Below are 24735 nucleotides of genomic sequence, written 5' to 3' on the forward strand. Positions count from 1 at the left end.
ACTAGCAAAACAAAACGACAGCAGAGACATCTACCAAATAATTAAACAGAATATCAAGACACTATGAAAAATCAAATGCACAATAAGGAAATGCTAAAAACAAAAGTACAGAAAAAAATAGAAGCACAAAATGAACAACGCAGAAGAGCAGAATAAGCGGACTTGAAATCGCCAGTTATATAGCTTCCAGTGATACAAAGAGACTTAGGTTGAACAGTGGCTGTAGTTTAGTGGTAAGAATTCCACGTTGTGGCCGTGGAGACCTGGGCTCGAATCCCAGCAGCCACATCACTGTACTTGTTTTTTTTGTTGTTTTAAACAAAATGGAAATGCGATTGACGATAACAACATTTTTTGTGACGGAAGAATCACAAGAAGGTAGCTGATTCACTCAAGTGTGAATGATATACGATAACATTTTTATATTTATATTTATATTATTTTCAAATTTATAATAACGTTATGGGTTTATTATCACGCCTTGTGATTCTCTTGTTGTTATATCTGGCAAAGGATCACAAGATGGTAGTTGGTGAGTTCAAACCGATAATGCCAATAGACAATTCTGATTAGCCAACTCTTCGACCAACTTGATTGGGATTACCTCCAATGTCAATCAAAACTAACCAATATATACCAATTCTCTCACCTCTTTCACTACTCACTAGTCATTACCGTAAGCACCTTAGAGGTCCAGTCAACTGCAAAATCCTAGCCCAAATTTCCCTATGAAGTGCAGGGTATGAATGCCGTATAAATAAATATTAGGATTTATATTTTGTTAAGAAACTTAAAAGAAATAGATAAAACTTTCACCCTAGACAATGTATTTTATATATGATTGGGGTTGAACTTTAAAAAAAAATAGTTGGAAGGAAATATTGGATGGACGGGATAACATATATGAGAATTTGAAACGTTCTAAAAAATCTTTGGCTTAAAGGAATATTGGACGGATGGGATATTACATTTGAGAACTTGAAACGTTCTCAAAAATCTTTGGCGGAAGAAAATACTGGATGGATGTGATAATAAATTTTAGAACTTGAAATGTTCTCAGAAATCTTTGGTGGAAGGGAATATCGAATGAATGGGATTATAAATCTGAGAACTTGAAACGTTCTAAAAAATCTTTGGCCGAAGGGTGGATGGGATGAGAAATTTAATACATTGAAACGTTGTCAAAAATTATTTGCGGAAGGAAATACTAGATGGATGGGATAATAAATTTGAGAATTTGAAATGTTCTCAAAAGACTAGCAAAACAAAACGACAGCAGAGACATCTACCAAATAATTAAACAGAATATCAAGACACTATGAAAAATCAAATGCGCAATAAGGAAATGCTAAAAACAAAAGTACAGAAGAAAATAGAAGCACAAAATGAACAACGCAGAAGAGCGGAATAAGCGGACTTGAAATCGCCAGTTATATAGCTTCCAGTGATACAAAGAGACTTAAGCCGAACAGTGGCTGTAGTTTAGTGGTAAGAATTCCACGTTGTGGCTGTGGAGACCTGGGCTCGAATCCCAGCAGCCACATCACTGTATTTGTTTTTTTTGTTGTTTTAAACAAAATGGAAATGCGATTGACGATAACAACATTTTTTGTGACGGAAGAATCACAAGAAGGTAGCTGATTCACTCAAGTGTGAATGATATACGATAACGATTTTATATTTATATTTATATTATTTTAAAATTTATAATAACGTTATGGGTTTATTATCACGCCTTGTGACTGTCTTGTTGTTATATCTGGCAAAGGATCATAAGAAGGTAGTTTGTCAGTTCAAACCGAGAATGCCAATTGACAATTCTGATTCGCCAACTGTTCGACCAACTTGATTGGGATTACCTCCAATGTCAATCAAAACTAACCAATATATACCAATTCTCTCACCTCTTTCACTACTCACTAGTCATTACCGTAAGCACCTTAGAGGTCCAGTCAACTGCAAAATCCTAGCCCAAATTTCCCTACGAAGTGCAGGGTATGAATGCCGTATAAATCAATATTAGGAATTATATTTTGTTAAGATACTTAAAAAAAATAAATAAAAGTTTAACCCCAGACAATGTATTTTATATATGATTGGGGTTGAACTTTATAAAAAAATAGATGGAAAGAAATATTGGATGGACGGGATGAAAAATATGAGAATTTGAAACGTTCTAAAAAATCGTTGGCTGAAGGGAATATTGGACGGATGGGATATTACATTTGAGAACTTGAAACGTTCTCAAAAATCTTTGGCGGAAGAAAATACTGGATGGATGTGATAATAAATTTTAGAACTTGAAATGTTCTCAGAAATCTTTGGTGAAAGGGAATATCGAATGAATGGGATTATAAATCTGAGAACTTGAAACGTTCTCAAAAATCTTTGGCGGAAGGGAATAGTGAATGGATGGGTTGAGAAATTTAAGAAATTGAAACGTTGTCAAAAATTATTTGCGGAAGGAAATACTAGATGGATGGGATAATAAATTTGAGAATTTGAAATGTTCTCAAAAGACTAGCAAAACAAAACGACAGCAGATACATCTAACAAATAATTAAACAGAATATCAAGACACTATGAAAAATCAAATGCGCAATAAGGGAATGCTAAAAACAAAAGTACATAAGAAAATAGAAGCACAAAACGAACAAGGCCGAAGAGCAGAATTAGCGGACTTGAAATCGCCAGTTATATAGCTTCCAGTGATACAAAGAGACATGGGTCGAACAGTGGCTGTAATTTAGTGGTAAGAATTCCACGTTGTGGCCGTGGAGACCTGGGCTCGAATCCCAGCAGCCACATCACTGTACCTGCTTTTTTTTTTTTTGTTGTTTTAAACAAAATGGAAATGCGATTGACGATAACAACATTTTTGGTGACGGGGGAAGAAGGTAGCTGATTCACTCAATGTGAATGATATACGATGACGATTTTATATTTATATTTATATTTTTTTCAAATTTATAATAACGTTATGGGTTTATTATCACGCCTTGTGATTGTCTTGTTGTTATATCTGGTAAAGGATCATAAGAAGGTAGTTTGTCAGTTCAAACCGAGAATGCCAATTGACAATTCTGATTCGCCAACTGTTCGACCAACTTGATTGGGATTACCTCCAATGTCAATCAAAACTAACCAATATATACCAATTCTCTCACCACTTTCACTACGCACTAGTCATTACCGTACGCACCTTAGAGGTCCAGCGAACTGCAAAATCCTAGCCCAAATTTCCCTACGAAGTGCAGTGTATGAATTCTGTATAAATCAATATTAGGAATTATATTTTTGTTAAGAAACTTAAAACAAATAAACAAAAGTTCTCAGAAACGTTGAAAAATATGAGAATTTGAAACGTTCTAAAAAATCGTTGGCTGACGGGAATATTGGACGGATGGGATTTTACATTTGAGAACTTGAAACGTTCTCAAAAATCTTTGGAGGATGAAAATACTGGATGGATGTGATAATAAATTTTAGAACTTGAAATGTTCTCAGAAATCTTTGGTGGAAGGGAATATCGAATGAATGGGAATATAAATCTGAGAACTTGAAACGTTCTCAAAAATCATTGGCGGAAGGGAATATTGAATGGATGGGATGAGAAATTTAAGAAATTGAAACGTTGTCAAAAATTATTTGCAGAAGGAAATACTAGATGGATGGGATAATAAATTTGAGAATTTGAAATGTTCTCAAAAGACTAGCAAAACAAAACGACAGCAGAGACATCTACCAAATAATTAAACAGAATATCAAGACACTATGAAAAATCAAATGCGCAATAAGGAAATGCTAAAAACAAAAGTACAGAAGAAAATAGAAGCACAAAACGAACAAGGCCGAAGAGCAGAATTAGCGGACTTGAAATCCCCAGTTATATAGCTTCCAGTGATACAAAGAGACTTGAGCCGAACAGTGGCTGTAGTTTAGTGGTAAGAATTCCACGTTGTGGCCGTGGAGACCTGGGCTCGAATCCCAGCAGCCACATCACTGTACTTGTTTTTTTTTTTGTTGTTTTAAACAAAATGGAAATGCGATTGACGATAACAACATTTTGGGTGACGGAAGAATCACAAGTAGGTAGCTGATTCACTCAAGTGTGAATGATATACGATAACGATTTTATATTTATATTTATATTATTTTCAAATTTATAATAAAGTTATGGGTTTATTATCACGCCTTGTGATTGTCTTGTTGTTATATCTGGCAAAGGATCATAAGAAGGTAGTTTGTCAGTTCAAACCGAGAATGCCAATTTACAATTCTGATTCGCCAACTGTTCGACCAACTTGATTGGGAATACCTCCAATGTCAATCAAAACTAACCAATATATACCAATTCTCTCACCTCTTTCACTACTCACTAGTCATTACCGTACGCACCTTAGAGGTCCAGCGAACTGCAAAATCCTAGCCCAAAATTCCCTACGAAGTGCAGTGTACGAATGCCGTATAAATCAATATTAGGAATTATATTTTTGTTAAGAAACTTAAAAAAATAAACAAAAGTTTCACGCAAGACAATGTATTTTATATATGATTGGGGTTGAACTTTAAAAAAAAATAGATGGAAAGAAATATTGGATGGACGGGATGAAAAATATGAGAATTTGAAACGTTCTAAAAAATCGTTGGCTGAAGGGAATATTTGACGGATGGGATATTACATTTGAGAACTTGAAACGTTCTCAAAAATCTTTGGCGGAAGAAAATACTGGGTGGATGTGAAAATAAATTTTAGAACTTGAAATGTTCTCAGAAATCTTTGGTGGAAGGGAATATCGAATGAATGGGATTATAAATCTGTGAACTTGAAACGTTCTCAAAAATCTTTGGCGGAAGGGAATATTAAATGGATGGGATGAGAAATTTAAGAAATTGAAACGTTGTCAAAAATTATTTGCGGAAGGAAATACCAGATGGATGGGATAATAAATTTGAGAATTTTAAATGTTCTCAAAAGACTAGCAAAACAAAATGACAGCAGAGACATCTACCAAATAATTAAACAGAATATCAAGACACTATGAAAAATCAAATGCGAAATCAGGAAATGCTAAAAACAAAAGTACAGAAGAAAATAGAAGCACAAAACGAACAAGGCCGAAGAGCAGAATTAGCGGACTTGAAATCGCCAGTTATATAGCTTCCAGTGATACAAAGAGATTTGGGCCGAACAGTGGTTGTAGTTTAGTGGTAAGAATTCCACGTTGTGGCCGTGGAGACCTGGGCTTGAATCCCAGCAGCCACATCACTGTACTTGTTTTTTTTTTGTTGTTGTTTTAAACAAAATGGAAATGCGATTGACGATAACAACATTTTGGGTGACGGAAGAATCACAAGAAGGTAGCTGATTCACTCAAGTGTGAATGATATACGATAACGTTTTCATATTTATATTTATATTATTTTCAAATTTATAATAACGTTATAGGTTTATTATCACGCCTTGTGATTGTCTTGTTGTTATATATGGCAAAGGATCATAAGAAGGTAGTTGGTCAGTTCAAACCGAGAATGCCAATAGACAATTCGGATTCGCCAACTGTTTGACCAACTTGATTGGGATTACCTCCAATGTCAATCAAAACTAACCCAATATATACCAATTCTCTCACCTCTTTCACTACTCACTAGTCATTACCGTAAGCACCTTAGAGGTCCAGTCAACTGCAAAATACTAGCCCAAATTTCCCTACGAAGTGCAGGGTATGAATGCCATATAGATCAATATTAGGAATTATATTTTTGTTAAGAACCTTAAAAAATTAAATAAAAGTTTCACCCTAGACAATGTATTTTATATATGATTGGGGTTGAACTTTAAAAAAAATAGATGGAAAGAAATATTGGATGGACAGGATGAAAAATATGAGAATTTGAAAGGTTCTAAAAAATCGTTGGCTGAAGGGAATATTGGACGGATGGGATATTACATTTGAGAACTTGAAAGGTTCTCATAAATCTTTGGCGGAAGAAAATACTGGATGGATGTGATAATAAATTTTAGAACTTGAAATATTCTCAGAAATCTTTGGTGGAAGGGAATATCGAATGAATGGGATTATAAATCTGAGAACTTGAAACGTTCTCAAAAATCGTTGGCGGAAGGGAATGTTGAATGGATGGGATGAGAAATTTAAGAAATTGAAATGTTGTCAAAAATTATTTGTGGAAGGAAATACTAGATGGATGGGATAATAAATTTGAGAATTTGAAATGTTCTCAAAAGACTAGCAAAACAAAACGACAGCAGAGACATCTACCAAATAATTAAACAGAATATCAAGACACTATGAAAAATCAAATGCGCAATAAGGAAATGCTAAAAACAAAAGTACAGAAGAAAATAGAAGCACAAAACGAACAAGGCCGAAGAGCAGAATTAGCGGACTTGAAATCGCCAGTTATATAGCTTCCAGTGATACAAAGAGACTTAGGCCGAACAGTGGCTGTAGTTTAGTGGTAAGAATTCCACGTTGTGGCCGTGGAGACTTGGGCATGAATCCCAGTAGCCACATCACTGTACTTGTTTTTTTTTTTTTTTTTTTTTTGTTGTTTTAAACAAAATGGAAATGCGACTGACGATAACAACATTTTGGGTGTCGGAAGAATCACAAGAAGGTTGCTGATTCACTCAAGTGTGAATGATATACGATAACGATTTTATATTTATATTTATATTATTTTCAAATTTATAATAACGTTATGGGTTTATTATCACGCCTTGTGATTGTCTTGCTGTTATATCTGGCAAAGGATCATAAGAAGGTAGTTTGTCAGTTCAAACCGAGAATGCCAATTGACAATTCTGATTCGCCAACTGTTCGACCAACTTGATTGGGATTACCTCCAATGTCAATCAAAACTAACCAATATATACCAATTCTCCCACCTCTTTCACTACTCACTAGTCATTACCGTACGCACCTTAGAGGTCCAGCCAACTACAAAATCCTAGCCCAAATTTCCCTACGAAGTGCAGTGTATGAATGCCGTATAAATCGATATAAGGAATTATATTTTGGTTAAGAAACTTAAAACAAATAAATAAAAGTTTCACCCTAGACAATGTATTTTATATATGATTGGGGTTGAACTTTAAAAAAAAATAGATGGAAAGAAATATTGGATGGACGGGATGAAAAATATGAGAATTTGAAACGTTCTAAAAAATCGTTGGCTGAAGGGAATATTGGACGGATGGGATATTACATTTGAGAACTTGAAACGTTCTAAAAAATCTTTGGCGGAAGAAAATACTTGATGGATGTGATAATAAATTTTAGAACTTGAAATGTTCTCAGAAATCTTTGGTGGAAGGGAATATCGAATGAATGGGATTATAAATCTGAGAACTTGAAACGTTCTCAAAAATCTTTGGCGGAAGGGAATATTGAATGGATGGGATGAGAAATTTAAGAAATTGAAACGTTGTCAAAAATTATTTGCGGAAGGAAATACTAGATGGATGGGATAATAAATATGAGAATTTGAAATGTTCTCAAAAGACTAGCAAAACAAAACGACATCAGAGACATCTACCAAATAATTAAACAAAATATCAAGACACTATGAAAAATCAAATGCGCAATCAGGAAATGCTGAAAACAAAAGTACGGAAGAAAATAGATGCACAAAACGAACAAGGCCGAAGAGCAGTATTAGCGGACTTGAAATCGCCAGTTATATAGCTTCTAGTGATACAAAGAGACTTGGGCCGAACAGTGGCTGTAATTTAGTGGTAAGAATTCCACGTTGTGGTCGTGGAGACCTGGGCTCGAATCCCAACAGCCACATCACTGTACTTGTTTTTTTTTTTGTTGTTTAAAACAAAATGGAAATGCGATTGACGATAACAACATTTTGGGTGACGGAAGAATCACAAGAAGGTAGCTGATTCACTCAAGTGTGAATGATATACGATAACGTTTTTATATTTATATTTATATTATTTTCAAATATATAATAACGTTATGGGTTTATTATCACGCCTTGTGATTGTCTTGTTGTTATATATGGCAAAGGATCATAAGAAGGTAGTTGGTCAGTTCAAACCGAGAATGCCAATAGACAATTCTGATTCGCCAACTGTTCGACCAACTTGATTGGGATTACCTCCAATGTCAATCAAAACTAACCCAATATATACCAATTCTCTCACCTCTTTCACTACTCACTAGTCATTACCGTAAGCACCTTAGAGGTCCAGTCAACTGCAAAATCCTAGCCCAAATTTCCCTACGAAGTGCAGGGTATGAATGCCGTATAAATAAATATTAGGAATTATATTTTGTTAAGAAACTTAAAACAAATAAATAAAAGTTTCACCCTAGACAATGTATTTGATATATGATTGGGGTTGAACTTTAAAAAAAAAATTGATGGAAAGAAATATAGGATGGATGGGATGAAAAATATGAGAATTTGAAACGTTCTAAAAAATCGTTGGCTGAAGGGAATATTGGACGGATGGGATATTACATTTGAGAACTTGAAAGGTTCTAAAAAATCTTTGGCGGAAGAAAATACTGGATGGATGTGATAATAAATTTTAGAACTTGAAATATTCTCAGAAATCTTTGGTGGAAGGGAATATCGAATGAATGAGATTATAAATCTGAGAACTTGAAACGTTCTCAAAAATCGTTGGCTGAAGGGAATGTTGAATGGATGGGATGAGAAATTTAAGAAATTGAAATGTTGTCAAAAATTATTTGTGGAAGGAAATACTAGATGGATGGGATAATAAATTTGAGAATTTGAAATGTTCTCAAAAGACTAGCAAAAAAAAACGACAGCAGAGACATCTACCAAATAATTAAACAGAATATCAAGACACTATGAAAAATCAAAATCTTAATAAGGAAATGCTAAAAACAAATGTACAGAAGAAAATAGAAGCACAAAATGAACAAGGCCGAAGAGCAGAATTAGCGGACTTGAAATCGCCAGTTATATAGCTTCCAGTGATACAAAGAGACTTAGGCCGAACAGTGGCTGTAGTTTAGTGGTAAGAATTCCACGTTGTGGCCGTGGAGACTTGGGCTCGAATCCCAGTAGCCACATCACTGTACTTGTTTTTTTTTTTTTTGTTGTTTTAAACAAAATGGAAATGCGATTGACGATTACAACATTTTGGGTGTCGGAAGAATCACAAGAAGGTAGCTGATTCACTCAAGTGTGAATGATATACGATAACGATTTTATATTTATATTTATATTATTTTCAAATTTATAATAAAGTTATGGGTTTATTATCATGCCTTGTGATTGTCTTGCTGTTATATCTGGCAAAGGATCATAAGAAGGTAGTTTGTCAGTTCAAACCGAGAATGCCAATTGACAATTCTGATTCGCCAACTGTTCGACCAACATGATTGGGATTACCTCCAATGTCAATCAAAACTAACCAATATATACCAATTCTCCCACCTCTTTCACTACTCACTAGTCATTACCGTACGCACCTTAGAGGTCCAGCCAACTACAAAATCCTAGCCCAAATTTCCCTACGAAGTGCAGTGTATGAATGCCGTATAAATCGATATAAGGAATTATATTTTGGTTAAGAAACTTAAAACAAATAAACAAAAGTTTCACCCTAGACAATGTATTTTATATATGATTGGGGTTGAACTTTAAAAAAAAATAGATGGAAAGAAATATTGGATGGACGGGATGAAAAATATGAGAATTTGAAACGTTCTAAAAAATCGTTGGCTGAAGGGAATATTGGACGGATGGGATATTACATTTGAGAACTTGAAACGTTCTCAAAAATCTTTGGCGGATGAAAATACTTGATGGATGTGATAATAAATTTTAGAACTTGAAATGTTCTCAGAAATCTTTGGTGGAAGGGAATATCGAATGAATGGGATTATAAATCTGAGAACTTGAAACGTTCTCAAAAATCTTTGGCTGAAGGGAATATTGGATGAATGGGATATTACATTAGAGAACTTGAAACGTTCTCAAAAATCTTTGGCGGAAGAAAATACTGGATGAATGTGATAATAAATTTTAGAACTTGAAATTTTCTAAGAAATCTTTGCTGGAAGGGAATATCGAATGAATGAGATTATAAATCTGAGAACTTGAAACGTTCTCAAAAATCATTGGCGGAAGGGAATATTGAATGGATGGGATGAGAAATTTATGAAATTGAAATGCTCTCAAAAATTATTTGCGGAAGGAAATACTAGATGGATGGGATAATAAATTTGAGAATTTGAAATGTTCTCAAAAGACTAGCAAAACAAAACGACAGCAGAGACATCTACCAAATAATTAAACAGAATATCAGGACACTATGAAAAATCATATGCGCAATCAGGAGATGCTCAAAACAAAAGTACAGAAGAAAATAGAAGCACAAAACGAACAAGGCAGAAGAGCAGAATAAGCGGACTTGAAATCGCCAGTTATATATCTTCTAGTGATACAATGAGACTTGGGCCGAACAGTGGCTGTAGTTTAGTGGTAAGAATTCCACGTTGTGGCCGTTGAGACCTGGGCTCGAATCCCAGCAGCCACATCACTGTACTTGTGTTTTTTGTTGTCGGAAGAATCACAAGAAGGTAGCTGATTCACTCAAGTGTGAATGATATACGATAACGTTTTTATATTTATACTTATATTATTTTCAAATTTATAATAACGTTATGGGTTTATTATCACGCCTTGTGATTGTCTTGTTGTTATATCTGGCAAAGGATCATAAAAAGGTAGTTGGTCAGTTCAAACCGAGAATGCCAATTGACAATTCTGATTCGCCAACTGTTCGACCAACTTGATTGGGATTACCTCCAATGTCAATCAAAACTAACCAATATATACCAATTCTCTCACCTCTTTCACTACTCACTAGTCATTACCGTAAGCACCTTAGAGGTCCAGTGAACTGCAAAATCCTAGCCCAAATTTCCCTACGAAGTGCCGGGTATGAATACCGTATAAATCAATATTAGGAATTATATGTTGTTAAGAAACTTAAAACAAATAAATAAAAGTTTCACCCTAGACAATGTATTTTATATATGATTGGGGTTGAACTTAAAAAAAAAATAGTTGGAAAGAAATATTGGATGGACGGGATGAAAAATATGAGAATTTGAAACGTTCTAAAAAATCGTTGGCTGAAGGGAATATTGGACGGATGGGATATTACATTTGAGAACTTGAAACGTTCTCAAAAATCTTTGGCGGAAGAAAATACTGGATGTACGTGATAATAAATTTTCGAACTTGAAATGTTCTCAGAAATCTTTGGTGAAAGGGAATATCGAATGAATGGGATTATAAATCTGAGAACTTGAAACGTTCTCAAAAATCTTTTGCGGAAGTGAATATTGAATGGATGGGATGAGAAATTTAAGAAATTGAAGCGTTGTCAAAAATTATTTGCGGAAGGAAATACTAGATGGATGGGATAATAAATTTGAGAATTTGAAATGTTCTAAAAAGACTAGCAAAACAAAATGACAGCAGAGACATCTACCAAATAATTAAACAGAATATCAGGACACTATGAAAAATCAAATGCGCAATCAAGAAATGCTAAAAACAAAAGTACAGAAGCAAATAGAAGCACAAAACGAACAAGGCAGAAGAGCAGAATAAGCGGACTTGAAATCGCCAGTTATATAGCTTCCAGTGATACAAAGTGACTTGGGTCGAACAGTGGTTGTAGTTTAGTGGTAAGAATTCCACGTTGTGGCCGTGGAGACCTGGGCTTGAATCCTAGTAGCCACATCACTCTACATGTTTTATTTTGTTGTTTTAAACAAAATGGAAATGCGATTGACGATAACAACATTTTGGGTGACGGAAGAATTACAAGAAGGTAGCTGATTCACTCAAGTGTGAATGATATACGATAACGTTTTTATATTTATATTTATATTATTTTTAAATTTATAATAATGTTATGGGTTTATTATCACGCCTTGTGATTGTCTTGTTGTTATATCTGGCAAAGGATCATAAGAAGGTAGTTGGTCAGTTCAAACCGAGAATGCCAATTGACAATTCTGATTCGCCAACTGTTCAACCAACTTGATTACTAACCAATATATACCAATTCTCTCACCTCTTTCACTACTCACTAGTCATTACCGTAAGCACCTTAGAGGTCCAGTCAACTGCAAAATCCTAGCCCAAATTTCCCTACGAAGTGCAGGGTATGAATGCAGTATAAATCAATATTAGGAATTATATTTTGTTAAGAAACTTAAAACAAATAAATAAAAGTTTCACCCTAGACAATGTATTTTATATATGATTGGGGTTGAACTTAAAAAAAAATAGTTGGAAAGAAATATTGGATGGACGGGATGAAAAATATGAGAATTTGAAACGTTCTAAAAAATCGTTGGCTGAAGGGAATATTGGACGGATGGGATATTACATTTGAGAACTTGAAACATTCTCAAAAATCTTTGGCGGAAGAAAATACTGGATGGACGTGATAATAAATTTTCGAACTTGAAATGTTCTCAGAAATCTTTGGTGAAAGGGAATATCGAATGAATGGGATTATAAATCTGAGAACTTGAAACGTTCTCAAAAATCTTTTGCGGAAGTGAATATTGAATGGATGGGATGAGAAATTTAAGAAATTGAAACGTTGTCAAAAATTATTTGCGGAAGGAAATACTAGATGGATGGGATAATAAATTTGAGAATTTGAAATGTTCTCAAAAGACTAGCAAAACAAAACGACAGCAGAGACATCTACCAAATAATTAAACAGAATATCAAGACACTATGAAAAATCAAATGCGCAACAAGGAAATGCTAAAAACAAAAGTACAGAAGAAAATAGAAGCACAAAACGAACAAGGCCGAAGAGCAGAATTAGCGGACTTGAAATCGCCATTTATATAGCTTCCAGTGATACAAAGAGACTTGGGCTGAACAGTGGCTGTAGTTTGGTGGTAAGAATTCCACGTTGTGGCCGTGGAGACCTGGGCTCGAATCCCAGCAGCCACATCACTGTACTTGTTTTTTTTTTTTTTTTTGTTGTTTTAAAAAAAATGGAAATGCGATTGACGATAACAACATTTTGGGTGACGGAAGAATCACAAGAAGGTGGCTGATTCACTCAAGTGTGAATGATATACGATAACGTTTTTATATTTATATTTATATTATTTTCAAATTTATAATAACGTTATGGGTTTATTATCACGCCTTGTGATTGTCTTGTTTTTATATCTGGCAAAGGATCATAAGAAGGTAGTTGGTCAGTTCAAACCGAGAATGCCAATTGACAATTCTGATTCGCCAACTGTTCGACCAACTTGATTGGGATTACCTCCAGTGTCAATCAAAACTAACCAATATATACCAATTCTCTCACCTCTTTCACTACTCACTAGTCATTACCGTAAGCACCTTAGAGGTCCAGTGAACTGCAAAATCCTAGCCCAAATTTCCCTACGAAGTGCCGGGTATGAATACCGTATAAATCAATATTAGGAATTATATGTTGTTAAGAAACTTAAAACAAATAAATAAAAGTTTCACCCTAGACAATGTATTTTATATATGATTGGGGTTGAACTTAAAAAAAAATAGTTGGAAAGAAATATTGGATGGACGGGATGAAAAATATGAGAATTTGAAACGTTCTAAAAAATCGTTGGCTGAAGGGAATATTGGACGGATGGGATATTACATTTGAGAACTTGAAACGTTCTCAAAAATCTTTGGGGGAAGAAAATACTGGATGTACGTGATAATAAATTTTCGAACTTGAAATGTTCTCAGAAATCTTTGGTGAAAGGGAATATCGAATGAATGGGATTATAAATCTGAGAACTTGAAACGTTCTCAAAAATCGTTTGCGGAAGTGAATATTGAATGGATGGGATGAGAAATTTAAGAAATTGAAACGTTGTCAAAAATTATTTGCGGAAGGAAATACTAGATGGATGGGATAATAAATTTGAGAATTTGAAATGTTCTAAAAAGACTAGCAAAACAAAATGACAGCAGAGACATCTACCAAATAATTAAACAGAATATCAGGACACTATGAAAAATCAAATGCGCAATCAAGAAATGCTAAAAACAAAAGTACAGAAGCAAATAGAAGCACAAAACGAACAAGGCCGAAGAGCAGAATTAGCGGACTTGAAATCGCCATTTATATAGCTTCCAGTGATACAAAGAGACTTGGGCTGAACAGTGGCTGTAGTTTAGTGGTAAGAATTCCACGTTGTGGCCGTGGAGACCCCTGGGCTCGAATCCCAGCAGCCACATCACTGTACTTGTTTTTTTTTTTTTTTTTTTTTTTTTTGTTGTTTTAAAAAAAATGGAAATGCGATTGACGATAACAACATTTTGGGTGACGGAAGAATCACAAGAAGGTGGCTGATTCACTCAAGTGTGAATGATATACGATAACGTTTTTATATTTATATTTATATTATTTTCAAATTTATAATAACGTTATGGGTTTATTATCACGCCTTGTGATTGTCTTGTTTTTATATCTGGCAAAGGATCATAAGAAGGTAGTTGGTCAGTTCAAACCGAGAATGCCAATTGACAATTCTGATTCGCCAACTGTTCGACCAACATGATTGGGATTACCTCCAGTGTCAATCAAAACTAATCAATATATACCAATTCTCTCACCTCTTTCACTACTCACTCGTCAGTACCGTAAGCACCTTAGAGGTCCAGCCAACTGCAAAATCCTAGCCCAAATTTCCCTACGAAGTGCCGGGTATGAATACCGTATAAATCAATATTAGGAATTATATGTTGTTAAGAAACTTAAAACAAATAAATAAAAGTTTCACCCTAGACAATGTATTTTATATATGATTGGGGTTGAACTTAAAAAAAAATTGTTGGAAAGAAATATTGGATGGACGGGATGAAAAATATGAGAATTTGAAACGTTCTAAAAAATCGTTGGCTGAAGGGAATATTGGACGGATGGGATATTACATTTGAGAACTTGAAACGTTCTCAAAAATCTTTGGCGGAAGAAAATACTGGATGTACGTGATAATAAATTTTCGAACTTGAAATGTTCTCAGAAATCTTTGGTGAAAGGGAATATCGAATGAATGGGATTATAAATCTGAGAACTTGAAACGTTCTCAAAAATCTTTTGCGGAAGTGAATATTGAATGGATGGGATGAGAAATTTAAGAAATTGAAACGTTGTCAAAAATTATTTGCGGAAGGAAATACTAGATGGATGGGATAATAAATTTGAGAATTTGAAATGTTCTAAAAAGACTAGCAAAACAAAATGACAGCAGAGACATCTACCAAATAATTAAACAGAATATCAGGACACTATGAAAAATCATATGCGCAATCAGGAAATGCTCAAAACAAAAGTACAGAAGAAAATAGAAGCACAAAACGAACAAAGCAGAAGAGCAGAATAAGCGGACTTGAAATCGCCAGTTATATAGCTTCTAGTGATACAATGAGACTTGGGCCGAACAGTGGCTGTAGTTTAGTGGTAAGAATTCCATGTTGTGGCCGTGGAGACCTGGGCTTGAATCCCCGCAGCCACATCACTGTACTTGTGTTTTTTGTTGTCGGAAGAATCACAAGAAGGTAGCTGATTCACTCAAGTGTGAATGATATACGATAACGTTTTTATATTTATACTTATATTATTTTCAAATTTATAATAACGTTATGGGTTTATTATCACGCCTTGTGATTGTCTTGTTGTTATATCTGGCAAAGGATCATAAGAAGGTAGTTGGTCAGTTCAAACCGAGAATGCCAATTGACAATTCTGATTCGCCAACTGTTCGACCAACTTGATTGGGATTACCTCCAATGTCAATCAAAACTAACCAATATATACCAATTCTCTCACCTCTTTCACTACTCACTAGTCATTACCGTAAGCACCTTAGAGGTCCAGTGAACTGCAAAATCCTAGCCCAAATTTCCCTACGAAGTGCCGGGTATGAATACCGTATAAATCAATATTAGGAATTATATGTTGTTAAGAAACTTAAAACAAATAAATAAAAGTTTCACCCTAGACAATGTATTTTATATATGATTGGGGTTGAACTTAAAAAAAAAATAGTTGGAAAGAAATATTGGATGGACGGGATGAAAAATATGAGAATTTGAAACGTTCTAAAAAATCGTTGGCTGAAGGGAATATTGGACGGATGGGATATTACATTTGAGAACTTGAAACGTTCTCAAAAATCTTTGGCGGAAGAAAATACTGGATGTACGTGATAATAAATTTTCGAACTTGAAATGTTCTCAGAAATCTTTGGTGAAAGGGAATATCGAATGAATGGGATTATAAATCTGAGAACTTGAAACGTTCTCAAAAATCTTTTGCGGAAGTGAATATTGAATGGATGGGATGAGAAATTTAAGAAATTGAAACGTTGTCAAAAATTATTTGCGGAAGGAAATACTAGATGGATGGGATAATAAATTTGAGAATTTGAAATGTTCTAAAAAGACTAGCAAAACAAAATGACAGCAGAGACATCTACCAAATAATTAAACAGAATATCAGGACACTATGAAAAATCAAATGCGCAATCAAGAAATGCTAAAAACAAAAGTACAGAAGCAAATAGAAGCACAAAACGAACAAGGCAGAAGAGCAGAATAAGCGGACTTGAAATCGCCAGTTATATAGCTTCCAGTGATACAATGAGATTTGGGTCGAATAGTGGTTGTAGTTTAGTGGTAAGAATTCCACGTTGTGGTCGTGGAGACTTGGGCTCGAATCCCAGCAGCCACATCATTGTACTTGTGTTTTTTGTTGTCGGAAGAATCACAAGAAGGTAGCTGATTCACTCAAGTGTGAATGATATACGATAACGTTTTTATATTTATATTTATATTATTTTCAAATTTATAATAACGTTATGGGTTTATTATCACGCCTTGTGATTGTCTTGTTGTTATATCTGGCAAAGGATCATAAGAAGGTAGTTGGTTAGTTCAAACCGAGAATGCCAATTGACAATTCTGATTCGCCAACTGTTCGACCAACTTGATTGGGATTACCTCCAATGTCAATCAAAACTAACCAATATATACCAATTCGCTCACCTCTTTCACTACTCACTAGTCATTACCGTAAGCACCTTAGAGGTCCAGTCAACTGCAAAATCCATGCCCAAATTTCCCTACGAAGTGCAGGGTATGAATGCCGTACAAATCAATATTAGGAATTATATTTTGTTAAGAAACTTAAAACAAATAAATAAAAGTTTCACCCTAGACAATGTATTTTATATATGATTGGGGTTGAACTTAAAAAAAAAAATAGTTTGAAAGAAATATTGGATGGACGGGATGAAAAATATGAGAATTTGAAACGTTCTAAAAAATCGTTGGCTGAAGGGAATATTGGACGGATGGGATATTACATTTGAGAACTTGAAACGTTCTCAAAAATCTTTGGCGGAAGAAAATACTGGATGGATGTGATAATAAATTTTAGAACTTGAAATTTTCTCAGAAATCTTTGGTGGAAGGGAATATCGAATGAATGGGATTATAAATCTGAGAACTTGAAACGTTCTAAAAAATCTTTGGCGGAAGGGAATATTGAATGGATGGGATGATAAATTTAAGAAATTGAAACGTTCTCAAAAATTATTTGCAGAATGAAATACTTGATGGATGGGATAATAAATTTGAGAACTAGATATGTTCTCCAAAGATTAGCAAAACGAAACGACAGCAGAGACATCTACCAAATAATTAAACAGAATATCATTACACTATTAAAAATCAAATGCGCAATCAGGAAATGCTAAAAATAAAAGTACGGAAGAAAATAGAAGCACAAAATGAACAAGGCAGAAGAGCAGAATAAGTGGACTTGAAACCGCCAGTTATATAGCTTCTAGTGATACAAAGAGACTTGGGTTGAACGGTTGCTGTAGTTTAGTGGTAAGAATTCCATGTTGTGGCCGTGGAGACTTGGGCTCGAATCCTAGCAGCCACATCGCTAAACATGTTTTTTTTTTTGATGTTTTAAACAAAATGGAAAAGCGATTGACGATAACAACATTTTGGGTGACGCAAGAATCACAAGAAGGCAACTGATTCACTCAAGTGTGAATGATTTACGATAACGTTTTTATATTTATATTATTTTTAAATTTATAATAACGTTATGGGTGTATTATTGTTAGGAATAGTAATATTTTATGTCTATGTTATGTTTTAATATTGCTGGCTGTACTTTAGTCAATAGTCCTAGCCTTAATAGTAGGAGACTATTGTGTTATTTCTCCTATAGGACTCTAGCATGGTGGTTCCCTGTAATTTGATTTTTTATCATAAATTTGAAGTCGAAGTTACATCATCTCATCTGGTATCAGTTGCTATAGGACTGCGATTCTCTTTCCTATTCGTTTCCGTTTTCTCTCTCTCTCTCTCACGATGGCTTCGAACTCTTCCGATCAACGTATCATCCCCGCCGCACCCACTGTGCCGGCGACGACAAATCAGCTTTCATCCGCGCACCATTTTGTTAGCATGAAACTAACATCGCGCAATTATCTTGTTTGGAGAACTCAGCTTCTCCCTTTCCTCCGTGGCCAAGGGTTACTGGGCTACATTGATGGTAGTCTCCCGTGTCCTCTGGCGACCATCTCTGTCACGTCGACCTCCGGTGGTGCCGCGGCAACGACAACAACCACCACCACTCCCAATCCGGCGCATGCTGCCTGGGTCCAGCAGGACCAATCAATCCTATCTCTGTTGATTTCCTCGTTCACAGACAAAGTCATGCATCATGCTCTCGGCTGGAACACCGCCAAAGAAGTCTGGGAATCGGTCACATCCGCGTTGGCGTCAACCACCAGCGCCCGCTGTCTGAGCCTTCTCGGACAGTTTCAAACATTGCGCCAGGGAGGAAGCTCACCGGCTGAATACCTGGGCAAGGCGCAGACCATCGTCGAGGCTCTCGCGTTGGCCGGGCGTCCGCTATCTCCGGATGAACAAATCCTCTACGTTCTCCGTGGACTAAGGCCTGAATTTCGAGCGATGGCCAGCTCGCTTACGGTCTCCGGCAGCCCCATCTCCCTGTCGCAGCTCGCCGATCATCTACAAGCGCAGGAGTTCATTCACTCCGACGATTTTGCAGGTGAGTCCGGCGCAGGAGGCAATCCAGCCGCGTTCTTTGCGGGCCATGGCAGAAGCGGTGGCAATCATAGATCGGGCAACCGCAATGGCTCCGGTGGCCGTAGCCGACAGTCTCGTGGAAGGGGGAACAACAACGGCCGAGGGCGCGGCGGCACACCCTGTTGCCAAATCTGCAGATCACACGGCCATACGACCGTGTATTGTTATAAAAGATACACGGAATAGCCGCAGCCGAGTGCAGGAACGGCGAATGTGGCAGTAGCCAGCGAACCGCAGGTGGCCGATGCCTGGTTCCCGGACACGGGTGCGTCGTCGCATGCCACTCCGGATGAGCAGATGCTGCACGGTTCAGAAGCATATCATGGCGGGGACGTACTCAAAGTGGGCAATGGCGCAGGTTTGGATGTTTCCCGTGTGGGTCATGCAGTAATCCCATCCCGGTCTAAAAATCTACACATGTCAAATATTTTACATGTCCCGAATTTAACTTTACCATTGCTTTCTGTTTGTCGTTTTGCTAATGAAAACGATGTGTTTTTCGAATTTCATAAAGATTTGTTTCTTGTGAAGGATTCCAACACCAAAACAATTCTGCTTAAAGGGTCAACCTCGGGCGGACTATACAAGTTACTAGTTCCCCGGTCTCACTTTGCGTTTCTCTCCGCCCGGGCATCGTCACAAGTGTGGCATCAACGATTGGGCCACCCCCAAAAAGAAGTCCTCCAACGTGTCTTAAAAAGCTGCTCGGTTTTGCCAAATAAAACAAGTTCGTCAAAGATGTGCACCGCTTGCCAACTCGGAAAATCAGCACGTTTTCCACTAGATAGAGTTTCAAACACTAGCCAAAATATTCTAGATTTATTGTACACGGAGATTTGGGGTCCGTCTTCTGTTATTAGTAATTCGGGTTTTCGCTATTTTGTTCTTTTTGTAGACGATTACTCGCGGTTTTGCTGGTTTTATCCGCTAAGATTAAAATCAGACATATATAAAGTTTTCAATTTGTTTCGGGCAATGGTAGAACGGCGGTTTTCCCGTTCTATCAAAGCCATCCAGTCTGACTTGGGCGGCGAATATCGCCGATTGCATACAGTTTTCGAGTCTCTTGGCATAACTCATAGGCAATCTTGTGCCTATACACACGAACAAAATGGTCGTGTTGAGCGCCGGAACCGACACATTGTCGAAACCGGCTTAGCCTTGTTAGCTGAAAGCTCAACTCCACTTCAATATTGGGATTATGCGTTTGAAACAGCAGCCCACTTAATCAACTACTTGCCGTCCTCAGCTATACAGTTTCAAACACCTTATTCCCGTCTCTACAACACCCAACCAACATATGACTTCTTCCGAGTCTTCGGTTGCCGCTGTTATCCCTATTTGCGGCCTTACAATCGCCACAAAATGGAATACCGGTCGGCACCGTGCGTGTTCTTAGGTTACCCAGTTTCTTATAGGGGATACCGCTGCTTAGACTTAACCACGGGAAAGATCTTCATCTGCCGTCATGTCCGGTTTGATGAGTCCACTTTCCCCTTTTCTATGCAGGATTCTGTACAGGTTTCTGATGAACAACCTCTCAATGCACCTTGGGGTTCAAGCCCGGTTGTTGTTAATACTCCAGTTCCACCACCGACTATGGAATTACCCATAGCGCAGGAACCACCTCAAATGGCTATAGAAGCTGCCCCCGCTCCAACTCGGAGGCGACGGAGGGTCGCTACTAAGTCATCCCAAGGCGAGGGGCATGTCATGCGCACTCGGCGTAAGACACATGGAACAGATGAGCAATTTCAAGCGCTCACTGTCACCACAGACCCCACATGTTACTATCAAGCAGTGGGACATCCGCAGTGGCGGGATGCCATGGACCAGGAGTTTAATGCTCTGTTGCACAACAACACCTGGAATCTAGTCCCGGCAACGCCTCACATGAATGTCATTGGCTGCAAGTGGGTTTTCCGCACCAAGCGTAAAGCTGATGGCTCAATAGAGCGCCACAAAGCACGCCTGGTTGCCAAAGGGGTTTAACCAAGTTGCTGGTGAAGATTTCTTTGACACGTTCAGTCCGGTTGTTAAACCAACCACTGTTCGCATCTTATTTTCTCTTGCAGTGTCTCACAATTGGACCATGCGGCAGCTGGATGTCCATAATGCTTTTCTAAATGGGCATCTATCCGAGACGGTTTTCATGAAGCAACCACCGGGCTACGAGGATCCTGCACATCCGGATCACGTATGCCACTTGCAACGTTCTCTTTATGGCTTGAAACAGGCACCTCGGGCCTGGTTCAAGCGCCTACATGAGTTTCTAATAACAACAGGTTTTCTCGCCTCCAAAACGGATGTGTCGTTCTTTCACTACACCGACGGTGATTCAAGGGTGTTCTTACTCGTCTATGTGGACGATATTATCATGTTTGGCAACGACTCAGCTTTAATTGATTCCCTTTTACAGCGGCTCTCGTCTACTTTCAAGATTCGGGACTTGGGCAAACCCACCTTCTTCCTAGGCATTGAGACTTTGTCTGAGGGAGGTAGCTTCCTTCTATCTCAACGACGGTATATGGCTGATGTTCTCTCTCGGGCAGGTATGACCGACTGTAAGCCCTTGGCTACCCCGGCGGCGGTAACTCAACTGGCTACACCGACTTCGATCCATTTGACAATCCGACTCAATACCGTCGGATCGTAGGGGCTCTACAATACTTGACCATTACTCGGCCAGATCTCTCGTTTTCCGTTAACAGGCTTTGTCAATTCATACACTCTCCCACACAGGATCATTGGGGTCTCCTCAAACGTGTTCTACGTTATGTATAAGGCACCCTTGACTATGGTCTTCGTCTGTCTCCGTCATCATCCTCCACTATACATGCTTTTTCAGACTCGGACTGGGTTGGTTGCACCATTGACCGTAAATCTACCAGTGGCTATGCGGTCTTCCTTGGATCTAACCATATCTCCTGGCTATCTCGGAAGCAGCGCACGGTTGCACGCTCCTCGACTGAGGCCGAATGCAAAGGGCTTGCTGACGTTGCTGCTGAAGTTACATGGGTCGTGTCCTTACTCCGGGAACTGGGTCTACATACTGGCCAGCCTGCCACATTATGGTGCAATAATCTAGGGGCGACTTACTTAGCTGCTAATCCCGTGTTTCACGCCATGACAAAGCATGTGGAGATCGACTTTCACTTTGTGCGTGATAAAGTTTCTTCCGGGGAATTCGTCGTCAACTTCGTTTCCACCAAGGACCAGCTTGCTGACATCTTCACCAAACCTCTTCCAGCTCCTCGCTTTCATACTCTGAGGGACAAGCTCAACGTGGACATCATCCACCCTTGTGCTTGAGGGGGTGTGCTAGCAATAGTAATATTTTATGTCTATGTTATGTTTTAATATTGTTGGCTGTACTTTAGATAATAGTCCTAGCCTTAATAGTAGGAGACTATTGTGTTATTTCTCCTATAGGACTCTAGCATGGTGGTTCCCTGTAATTTGATTTTTGATCATTAATTTGAATTCGAAGTTACATCATCTCATAATTATCACGCCTTGTGATTGTCTTGTTGTTCTATCTAGCAAAGGATCATAAGAAGTGAAAGTGTACAAATGATACACATTAAACCCGTTTATATTGGCTAATTTAATTGACAAAATAATTAGAGCATTTATTTGAAATTAACATATGGACCATGGACCGTCTCATATCAGAAGGTATGATTTTATATTTCTACACTATGGTTTCAAATTGGAGACTTTCGAAATTATGAAGAAGAATATTGATTATGGACAGTGAAGTTAATCAGCTTTGAAGAATTAAACACGTGGTCATGATTGAATTGGAGATATGCTAATTGTGGAAAATTGTGGAATTAATCTTGCATGGGAAAATGAATATGTGACTTTGGATTATTTAGTGGAAGATTTGATTATTTTATTTGCATGGCCACAAATTATTTGGTTGAGAATGAGAAGTCAGGAAATGCAGCATTCAAATAAAAAATGTGTGGCCTGTGATTAATGAAGATTATGAGATGCTGATTTCAAGGATCAATGTAATGCATATCCATTGCTATAAAAGGATGTCACTCAAAGAAGAAAGTTGCCATCTTTGAGATTAACAATTCAAGAGCTCACATCTGAGTTACAAAGCTTCCCATTTTAATGTGTTTTATTATTTAATTCTTAAGAATATTTAATCCGTACTACATGATCAGTACGTGGTACTGCTAAAGCATCTGGTGAAGATTGTTCGGTATTCGTATGTCAATCCTGGATAGGTGTTAGAAAGAGTGGTAGTGGTAAAGGCTGGAGGCCATCTGTATTTACCTCTTGTAATACTCCTTTTGGTGAACATCTATAGTGGATTGGGCAGACGTGGGTTGCCCCGCAGACGTAGGAGAAGGAGCTCCGAACTGTGTAACAATTTCTTTGTGTTTTTACATTCTTTTATGCTTTCTGCTTTCATTATTTACACTTGCTTAAACGAGTATAATTAATTAACGAAACTGGTGCATAACTTAATTAACGAGTAAAAACACATTGCTTTTATTTTTCATGTGTCATGATGCATTTTCAATTCGTATCAGAGCCTGTAGACTTAATCTATTAGTCTATCGATCTGGCGAATCCGTGCATCTTGAACTCATTTCTTCAGCGGCTATTTTTATTTATTTGTTTATTGCTTATTTGTTTGATCTCACGGGGTGTTAAGTGTTACAAATGGATCGTACTAAAGTCATTCCCCAGTTGACCGGCGACAACTACGCATATTGGAAGGCTCGCACCCGTACGCATCTAAAAGCTCAAGGTGAAGCCCTGTGGCGGTCTGTGGTGGCAGGTTGGACACATCCCACCAAACCCAGTTCCAGCACTGACGAAACAGAAATAGCTAAGCCTGAGACTGAGTGGACTCAAACAGAAATAACCAACGCTGGAAACAATGATAAGGCTTTAGACACAATTTATTCTCTTATGCATGAAAGCCAGTTCTCAATTGTTGCCGGTATTCCTTCAGCTAAAGGTACTTGGGAGGCTCTTGAGTCTACTTACGAAGGAACGACATCGGTAAAACAGTCAAAACTACAACTGGTCCATTCAGAATTTGAAGAGCTTCACATGAATGAGGATGAGTCAATCATCGACTTTCACACACGCGTACAGGATCTGGCGAATCGCGCAATGGTCCTTGGTGAACCATTCTCGCAAGCAAAGATTGTTAAGAAAATACTGAGATCTCTACCTCCCAGTTTCAAATGAAAGTCATAGCCATCCAAGGGCATGATGGCTGGGAGAATAAATCAGTCACTCACTTAATGGGAAATCTTAAAACATATGAAATGGAAATCTTAACTGATCATACGAAAAAAACAAAAAAATGTTGCATTTGCCGCTGAAGAAAATAATGTTGTATCCGATTCAGATGAAACTAGTGATGATACAGTTGTATTCCTGACTAATTTTGAAACACGTATCCAAAAACACACACAACAGAAATTCACAAAGGGGAGCAACGTCGTCCAAAACTGCGCCTAGGACAGGGGCATAAAACTTCAAACAGTCTGTGTCATGTCCAGGACAGTCCAA

The 24735-nt window shown here is 37.3% G+C and overlaps 6 non-coding genes across 6 annotated transcripts; all 6 read left to right on the top strand.

Moving 5' to 3' along the window:
- The first annotated feature begins 216 nt into the window (after nucleotides 1-216).
- Nucleotides 217-288, top strand: TRNAH-GUG. Its single transcript has one exon. It is a non-coding gene; the product is annotated as a tRNA-His (tRNA).
- A 1183-nt stretch (nucleotides 289-1471) lies between these two features.
- TRNAH-GUG lies at nucleotides 1472-1543 on the top strand. The gene has a single exon. It is a non-coding gene; the product is annotated as a tRNA-His (tRNA).
- A 1192-nt stretch (nucleotides 1544-2735) lies between these two features.
- TRNAH-GUG lies at nucleotides 2736-2807 on the top strand. The gene has a single exon. It is a non-coding gene; the product is annotated as a tRNA-His (tRNA).
- A 1120-nt stretch (nucleotides 2808-3927) lies between these two features.
- TRNAH-GUG lies at nucleotides 3928-3999 on the top strand. The gene has a single exon. It is a non-coding gene; the product is annotated as a tRNA-His (tRNA).
- A 6484-nt stretch (nucleotides 4000-10483) lies between these two features.
- On the top strand, nucleotides 10484-10555 carry TRNAH-GUG. The gene has a single exon. It is a non-coding gene; the product is annotated as a tRNA-His (tRNA).
- Nucleotides 10556-12939: 2384 nt separating this feature from the next.
- On the top strand, nucleotides 12940-13011 carry TRNAH-GUG. The gene has a single exon. It is a non-coding gene; the product is annotated as a tRNA-His (tRNA).
- The last annotated feature ends 11724 nt before the right edge of the window (nucleotides 13012-24735 follow it).

The sequence above is a fragment of the Ipomoea nil genome, unplaced genomic scaffold (genome assembly GCF_001879475.1).
Source record: "Ipomoea nil cultivar Tokyo-kokei standard unplaced genomic scaffold, Asagao_1.1 scaffold3170, whole genome shotgun sequence".
In the NCBI taxonomy this organism is placed as follows: domain Eukaryota; kingdom Viridiplantae; phylum Streptophyta; class Magnoliopsida; order Solanales; family Convolvulaceae; genus Ipomoea; species Ipomoea nil.